The sequence below is a fragment of the Condylura cristata genome, unplaced genomic scaffold (assembly GCF_000260355.1).
Source record: "Condylura cristata isolate star-nosed mole 26May11 unplaced genomic scaffold, ConCri1.0 scaffold00025, whole genome shotgun sequence".
Taxonomy (NCBI): domain Eukaryota; kingdom Metazoa; phylum Chordata; class Mammalia; order Eulipotyphla; family Talpidae; genus Condylura; species Condylura cristata.
The window spans coordinates 22,811,455-22,820,675 of NW_004567126.1; positions in this window are offsets into that span (position 1 = coordinate 22,811,455).

The window sequence follows — 9,221 nt, forward strand, 5'->3', positions numbered from 1 at the left end:
GTTCTTTGTGTTCTGTATTGTATATTCACTGTATTAAAGTCCCTTTTCATTAAAGTTTTATATATGTTTTGTCTTGTTGCGGCGGATGGCAGAACCCACTTAGAGCAGGCAGGTTTTTGGGGCTTCAGGGGTGTTCCTCTCCCCCTGTTCTGGAACAGATTTGGGGTGCCCTATAACAAGGTGAGCACAAAGGTCCCACCCAATCAATATCAACTCTTCCATGCTTCCTCCAGGGTCTGAAATCCAGTGATTTCAGAGGACTCGTCACACTATCTTGTGTGTGACAAGGCAGTTTTCTTGCTTCCCTTTCCTCCTATCCACTCCCTTGGGAGTGGGTCTTTGGGAAAACCAGACAAAATGACAAGGAATTGGTTATACCTTGAGAAATAATATTAACTGGAGCAGGGTAAGACGTATTATGAATGTGAAGGAGCAAAAGCTTGTGGGTCTCAGAGGGAAATTGGAGAAATTGAACAAAATCAAGGATACTGTAAGGCAGCACACTGAGGGAGACTACAGAAAGATCATCCTGATACTGATAGGCAGCTGGTGGGTGAGGATGGGGAAGCAGAGGACTTGTTCTCCATCCTTCAGAGCTGAGCAAAGCTAGCTTGTGCACCTACTTACTCCCTTGCTAGTTATAAGCTCCACGAGGGCCAGACTGTAGCTTCGTCATTTTTATGTGACATCCCTACCTCTATGCCCACTAAGGTGACATCTTTTCACAATAAGGAGTTTGGGACAAAATGATTAGGAGACCACCTTCCTCTACTCACAGAGGGAGATCAGCCTCCCATCCACATGTGACAGTTGGCTATATTTGCTGTTCAGATGTCCAAAATTTTACAAAAATGACTGTGCCCAATTGTGTCTATCTTCGAGATTCCACTTTGGCAGTCATATACATTAGCCACCCTATAATCCACTTCTGCTGTCGCCTTCATTAAGTGTCTCTGCGAAATGTCTTTGGAAGGACAGTATCATTAGATCATTTTTATTGATACCAGTCTCAGGACCAGTTTCCCTCCGGCAGTTTCCTTAATTGGTGATTTGGCAACATTGGTTTTTTTCTTCCAACCTGCCAGTTTCCTTCATTTATAGCAAATTCTGTCAAATGAATAAGTGCCCATAGCACAATTACCAAGCACAAAACGAAACCGCAAAGATGCATTAGCCTACCAGTGTAGTGCCTAGTATATTAAAAAGAAAGAGACAAGCATATGAGATTGACAAGAGAATAGAGCATTTCATTTTTTCATTCTGTTTTATTGCTGCAATATCCCACTTGATGGCCTCCAGCTTCCACCGCATCAGCTTCCTGCAATGACACTAATGAAGAAATGCTGCTTTTTGTTCATTCTTTAACCAACTGTGTTGCTTTTTAATGGGACTATGGCACATCCCTCCATTCCTGCAGAGTTATGAACAGTCGCGTCTCGAGGGCACCTCTGATGTATACAGCACTCTTTCCCCCTTTAAAATTGCTCCGATTAGATGGTAAGTATACTTTCTGTCAATAAATTCAGTGTTCTAGAGATTTCAAATTATGGGCAGCAACAGGATGATTTTCCCAGCTTGGAAAAATTCAGAGGCCCAAGAGGGAGAAGTGATCACTTTATTTTTCATCGCGTTTTCTTGGCTTTGTTGAATATGCTGTTTTCCTTTTAATTATTTCCTACTCATTCTTTTTATTCGGCTCCTTGGGAAGACACCCACATTTAGAACCATATTGGTTAATCCTTTGCATGTGACTTTTAAATAGTTCCCCATTGAAGCAGAAAGTTACTATGCCCCTTCTCAGAATGTCCATTCAGATTTGGCTTGGGGGTGGGGGTGGGGGTGAGCTCATTTACTTTCCTTTCTGTTTTCTTCTTTGGGTTATTTCCATTTTCCCAGGAGAAAGGAATTTGATCTATTTCAGTTCCCAGAGACTCCAAAACAAAGGGAGTCTGGTTTTAACCAGCCAGAAAGGTGAAGGCAGCAGAGGCTCTTGAATTGTCCTCAATTCAGTTGATTCCCTGCTGGGAAATGTAACTGAATCCCAGGTTAGGGCCAAACACCATGGACAGAATCTCAAATACCCAACAGAGCAAATCACTAAACAGAGATCTTCTGAACAATGGGAAACAAAATGGACCCCTCTCCCTGCCCCCCTCCCCCACCCCCCAAAACACTTTGGGAGCACTTACTTCTACAGAATAAGGGACAGATTCTGATGTTTTCTGATGTTATCATACAGTGAAGGAGCCTGTCACACTAAGCAGCAAATTTGAAGAGAGCAGGACAGGTACTTCAAATGAAGCATCTCCCCTACACAAAACAGGTAAATAGATTAAGAAATTTCTGTTACGGGAAAAGAAAAACAGAGTCAATATTTTTAATAGAGAAAACTTCATTTTTCAAACATTATTGAAACTATTGAGTGTTGGTGCCTAGCAGACTTGCTAAGGCTATTACTGCCATCACTATTGCAGTTTTTAGCTATTCAATTCAACAAACATTTATCCAGGCACTGTGCTATAAGGTAGGAGGGAAGTAAATGGCACAATTAAATGATGTCGCCTTGGAAATAAGAGAGTAGCAGTGTGGGAGAAAGGAACAGGTAGGAGGCTTGCCGGGAAGCAGGTGGGACAGTTCAAGTTCTAAGCAGGCAACTCAGAGGAAGGGACAGGTCACTGTGATGGGGTTGGAGGAAAACTTGGCCAAGGAATAGGAATTTCATGCAATGAAAAACTGCTGAATTTCTAGGCTGAGAGAAATGCATGATCAAGTCCACAAGGGCAGGAAAGAAGGCCCAGGTGTTCAGGGATAAGCCTAGAGGAGTGGTTGCAGAGGAATGCTGGAAGAGCAGGGCTTCAGGCAGGGCTTAGGGCTGCCGGGTGCCAGGCCAGCGCTTTGTTGTAAGGAGGTGCCCTGATGTGTGTGTGGCAAAGTGGGTGGAGACTTCAGCCTGAAAGCTGATAGCTTCATGAACTTGTACATCAGTTTTTTGATCTACAAGCTGAAGATAACCATAATTACCACCCATTTGCAGGTACAAAGTAAACTCTCCTTTCAGCTGGAGGGTTGCTATTCTTTTTATTAGCTAAGACAGTGCCAACTTCATGATGGTTCAACTGATTATTTTTCTACTTCATGCTGGTGGGAAAGCAATATCCATTCAATTGAAGTCATGCCTTAAGTTCTGATTTTTGATCTTTTCTTGGGCTAGAGATGTGCGGTTGGGCCTCTTGTGTGCTGGGCAGGGGCAGGAAAGTCACAGCCCCCAGCCAGCCCCACTGAGGGTAAATGCCGGTACCCGGCAGTGCACAATGCTGCCAAGGATTTTTGGATATTGGGGTTTCACTCTCAGTACAGTATTTAACAACTTACATCAGACATCCAACACTTTATTATAGATGTGACTCAGAGTTTCACCCAATGACAGGCTAATGTAAGTGTGGCGAGAACCTTCAAGCTAGTTAGTTTATTAAATGCATTTTCATGCTAACAATATTTTCAGTTTGCTAATACAGACAGTCCCAACTACATGATGGTTCAACTGATTATTTTTCTATTCCATGATGGTGGGAAAGCATTCAGTAGAAATAATGTTTTGGGTTTAGCAGGACTTAACCCCATCACAAATTGAGGCAGATCTCTACTTTAGTATATACAGATCATTGTAGCAGAGAGTAAGAATTAATTGGAAATATAAAAATGATGAAGAGAAAATAAAACTAAAGAATTACTCTGGAAGTGGTCGCAATGGCCAAGTTGTTAAAAGGAAAGTTACATAGGGACTAGAGTTCAGACAGAAGAGTGGCTTTTAGGATGTAAAGGGTGAAGGGGAGAATAAACTAAATCCAGGCTCACAGTTTCCTTGATTGAGAAGACTGTAGACTTTAATGCTATTATTTGAAAAGGGATAGTACAAGCCCAGTAAGTCCTGGCTGTTTGTGAGGAAAGGGGGCATTCAGGTTCACCTTGGACATGATGAATGTGTTGATTTGATTTGCGAGGGCTGCTGTAACAAAGCGCCACAATTAGGTGCATAAAAGAACAGAAGTTCATTGTCTCCCACCTGGAGGCTCAAAGTCTGAAGTTGAAATTTGAGCAGAATCCTTTGCTGCAGTGGAGAATCCTTCCTTGTCTCTTCTAGTTTCTTGTGTTGTCCAGCAACCCCTGGCGTGTATACTTCCTCATGTAGCTTCATTGCTCTGATCTACACTTCCCTCATCAGCAGGCTGTCTCCTCCAGTGTGTCTATGTCTCTTCTCCTCTTGAAAGGACACTGGAGTATTAAGGACTCACTGCTCTCCAGGGTGACCTCATCTCAACGAATCAGGTCTACAATAAGTCTATTTCCAAATAAGTTCACATTCACAGGTACTGGAGGGTTAGGATGTCAACATACCTTTTGGGGAAGTGAGTTTCAGTCAAGATGTGCAGGTCTGGGCCTCAGGAGAGAGGCCAAAGCCACAAAGGTGCTGAAGAAACATTACCTTGAGGTGACTTGTGGAACTTGGAGGGGGGTGGGGGGAATCCTATGAAATTATCCAAAGGAAGACTACAGAGAGAAAAGAAGACATGTCCAACCAACCTTGTAGAATTCCTCTCATAACCACTGCTAGCTTTGGTTGCAGAATAGACCAAGAGTCTGAGAATGGGTTGGGTGGTGGGGAACTGTTGAGCAAGGATTTGAGCTAGAAGGATGAGGGTGAGAACAAGATCAAGCCCTAGCCACAAACAAGGGGGCTGGGGGGCGGGGTGCTCATGATCAAAATGTCTGTGTAGTAGCAAAGTCAGGTGGAATAGAAAATCATATCTATCCAAAAAGTCAAGTTCTACTTCTTGGAAGGATCTGGACCACATAATTTACCAAAAGTGGTGGTTTTCAAAGTGAGTCCTTTACCAGCGACAATCAGCAGCACCACCCCTGGGACCATGCCAGAAATGAGAGTTCTCAGGCCCCACCCCAGACCTACAGAAGGGGAAGCATGGGACTGGGGTTCAGCAATTGGTCTGTGCTATAACAAACCTGCAGGTGGTCCCTATAGGCATGAGAGCTGGAAAACCACTGCTGGGAAGAATGTTAAGCATGAATTCACAAACTGAGAGATTAAAAGTAGCAGGACACTGCTGGGAGGGACATTTCACAACAAGCTGCTGCCCAGCAGCAAAGTTCAGAGCTTTGAAGATTATTTTCTCAAGTCCAGAAGAGAGAAGCAGAGTTTTAAGTTACAAAGTGGTTAATAACAGCTGAAGATTAGCACAATGGAGTCTAACTGTCCCTTTGTATGTGAACTTACTTTAATACGATGCCAATCATAGTTACTATAGATTAGCCTATTAACTTTGTTGCTACCAACAAGGCTACTGTTTTATCAAGGGAGTGCTATAATAGAACTGGGACATAGACCATTCCCTAACAAGCACAGATGGCAGGTTGGGGGGCATGCAAGATCACCCACGAAGAGACAGACTATTTTAGGATTTATACTCAAAATACAATTCATTAATCCTAGCTGCACATGTCAACCTTGGCACCCTCAATTGGCCTTTCTGTCAGATGAGCACATTCCTCTGGTTTTCCTAGAGGGAAAGTGGGTGTCGCTTATAGCTGGGGGTCCAACCATGGAGTCCTCATCGACCCCCCAACCCCCACCACCCATTAGGTTGCAGTATACTGCACCTGACATGTGCTTGGGTAAGTGGATTCTTGAATGATATTATCTGGTTTTGCCCAACCTTTAAAAATATACCTGAAAAGAAAGTGTGGACTAAAGTTTGATTCTAATAATAGAGCTAAAAGGAAATAGAAAACTAAATAAATAAAAATGGGAGAGCACAGTCGAATAAGAGCAGGCACTTAGCAACTGTGTGACTTGGAGGAAGTGACCCAACCTCTCTGGGCCAGTTTTCAAATGTGGGTTATTACCTAACCCACAATGCTTTTATGAGAAATAAATAATATTTTTGAAGTGCTAAGGGCACTCTTACAGCAGACAACATGAGTTTGTAACATAAAAGCTTGTTTGAATTTTTGTCAGCAACATAAGATCAAAACAATGGTCTATTTGGAGCTAATAAGAACTTCGCCAATTCTTTTTTTTAATTATCAAGAAGACTATTTGCATTATAGGCTTAAATCCGCTGCTATTGATTATGAGCCCATTCCTTCTAGATCTGGAAAGATATTAATAGGATGACATATTCATTCTCTTAAAATTAAAATTATGAAATTGAAAGTATTATTGCATTTGTACCTTTTTTTAAAAAGCTCTTCCTTATGTATCCTTTATAATATACACAATGCTTTAGTACATCTGTCCTTGTATGTCATTTATACATAAATAAACACATTTGGGGGGCTACAGAATTAAGGATGCTTGGAGTTTGTTTATATGTGTGATTTTGTTTTGTTTTGTTTTGTTTTGTTTAAACTGGTAGCATATTTAGTGAAGAAAAATTAGAGGCAATGCTGGTTGATGAGCACACCATGTCTCTTGGCTAAGCCCACTGTCTATTTTTATACATAAAATTAATTGTTAAACAACCACGCTTACTTGTTCATAGCCTATTTGAGCTACTGTGGCAGAAATGAGTAGTTGTGACAGAAGCTCTATGTCTCACAAAGCTGAAAATATTTACTCTCTAGCCCTTTCCAGAACAAGTTTGCTAACTACTGGTCTAGGCCACTCTGCCTACTGGTAGCTGTGCTGAGTTGTGGACATCAAGCCCACGGTGACTGGGACTGCCATAGACAGTCAAGCCTTGTAACCTACAAACCGCTGGCAGACACCACACCCACCTTGGATTAAGGCTGTGCCATTGTGGCAGAGAACACAAACATCACTGGTCCCCAACGGCCAGCTTCTCCAGGGGAGGAGAGCTATACCAACAACTGGTAAATTGTAGCGTTCTGATTGTCTAGGGCATTTCCTGGGGCTGGAAGGTGCTCCCTAGAGACCTCCTTCACATTTGGCCTGCAGGCTGTCGGCCACAGGATGAGGAACTTCTGCTTGTACCACATGTAAGAAAGACTTGGAGCAGATGTGTTCTGTTGGCAGGAGGGTTTGTTCCCTTCATTATTACAGTGCCTGAGGCTCCAGGCTAGAAAAACATGCCTAATCCTCTGGGTCACTTACTAATAGGACAGTTCAGATCTGGAGTGTCCCATCGTCATCTGCAGAGGATCAAAGATAAAACTGGGAGCATAGAGTGAGATTTTTAGCTGTGTTTGTGCGGGTTTCACGGAGGGACACTTTAGAGTCATTTTTTTGTTGTGTCAATGGCCTCGGCTTAAGAAATTGATCAAACACAAAGCAAATATGAGTTAGTTGGTAAAAAGGATTTGTGATTCTGTAACCAATGGATTGGTTGACAAGGTGACCTCTAGGTGACTGGGAAAACAAATCAGCCAGAGAGCTTGATTCAATGATGCTGTAGTCACCCTCTATGACTCCCCAGAAGCTGGTCTTTCAGCACTCAGATGAATAAAACCACAGAAACTACTGGAATTGTGCTTAATCACGTTCTTCAAGTGCTAGCAATAGAGTGGGCTGATTTTTACTGTCAAAATTCACCTTTTATTCAAAACCAGATCTGTAACTGAGATTATTTTTAAATGTTTACCTTTTTTAATTTAGCTTACGGCCTCCCTGGTGGTGCAAAGGGTTAAGTGTCAGCACTATGAAGCTGTCTGCAGTCACTGCAGCATGAGTTTGATCCTCACCAGGGATCTGACCCACAGGGTGCAGCAGACCTCTCCTGTCTTGTCCACTGCTCCTGTCGGCAGGGTATTTCAGTAGATCTGCCTGTTCTGCTCCCCCACTCTGCCTCAGGTGATCCTCTCATCTGTTCTTGTATGCAAAAATAAATAAATCATCAAAAAAAAAATTTAGCTGTATATTCTCATACATTGAAAACCCAGACTTCACTTTGTCTCAGAACAGCTAGTCCAGACTGTCCCTGACATGGCCACAACCAGATACAGCCAAGCACTGTGAAAACTCTGGGGCTTCCTGGGCACTGGCAGTGACAAAGATATTGCTTGCAAATCTTATAAAAAGAAAAAAACTCTCTCCACTGGTCTAGGAGATTAGTGGTCTAAACCTAAGAACACACACCAGGGCAACGGGAGAAAAAGTTTAGGCACCGGATAGAGGCAGTCCCTAAAAGAACTCCATTTCTTAGGCTCTGTCAGGATAGGGAACAGGCTTTGCTCCTGAAAGAATCTGTTTGTTGTTTGTTCCTAATGATGGTTAATGTATGAACAACCAAACTCCCAGAGCTATAACCGATATCATCAGTGAGGCCAACGGCACTAATGAAGCAGAGCTGCGTGGTTCCTGCTTTGAAAAAGCCGGTGGCGGACAGGAGGGGAAGAGTTTGGCTAAATGAAGTCATTTCTAAGAACAGGAGATAAAAGGGTACTGTGAGAACAAAGGACCGCTACAAACAATTACATATTTAAATTCCCTTTACCCTGGGTGACAGGAAAATTCTGTTTTATCACTTTCTCTTTTGACATGTCAAAACACATAAGCTTTCAAGTCCGTGGGGCCTCTGTTCTCCCATGAAAAGATAAAAGGCCAGCTACCCAGCGGGGCAGGTTGGCACCGGGAGACGGACAGGCAGGACACTGAGCAGGCAGCTCTGTCACTCATCCTCCCTCCGTCACAGAGCTGCCTGCCTGGGTCACCTGCACAGCTCTGCCTGGTGACCCCCCGAGTTCCATCCTGATACTGCTGCCTCAGTGACTCACTTTGTCCAAAGACTATTAATGTTCTGAGGGTTACAGAAATGGATCTGTTTCGTGGGGCATGAGAGAGAAGGAGAGAGAGAGAGAGAGAGATGAATCTCTGCATGTTTTGCTCCCCTCAAGAAAATGGCTGTCCCTAATTGCACAAAATGATAGAGAGAGCAGTTGACTGAAACCATTGCAAATGACAGTTATTTCTCTGAAGAACAGGTCACCCTGGCTAATACACTAACAGCCTGCTTTTCTGTACATGCGATTTTTACCACATTCTCTGAATGCTTGGGTGCTGATTGACACCCTGGCTGAGCGGGGACAACAGCTTTTTGTGTCTTTCTCCTGAAGAACCATGTATTATAGATGGACTCCAGGACTTGTTCTAACAAGTAAGTTGTGCCTCTGGGAGGAAGAAGGTAGACAGCTTTGTGTTAGACCGTGAGGGATGGAGGAGCATGAGCCCTAACCTCATAACAAAGCCT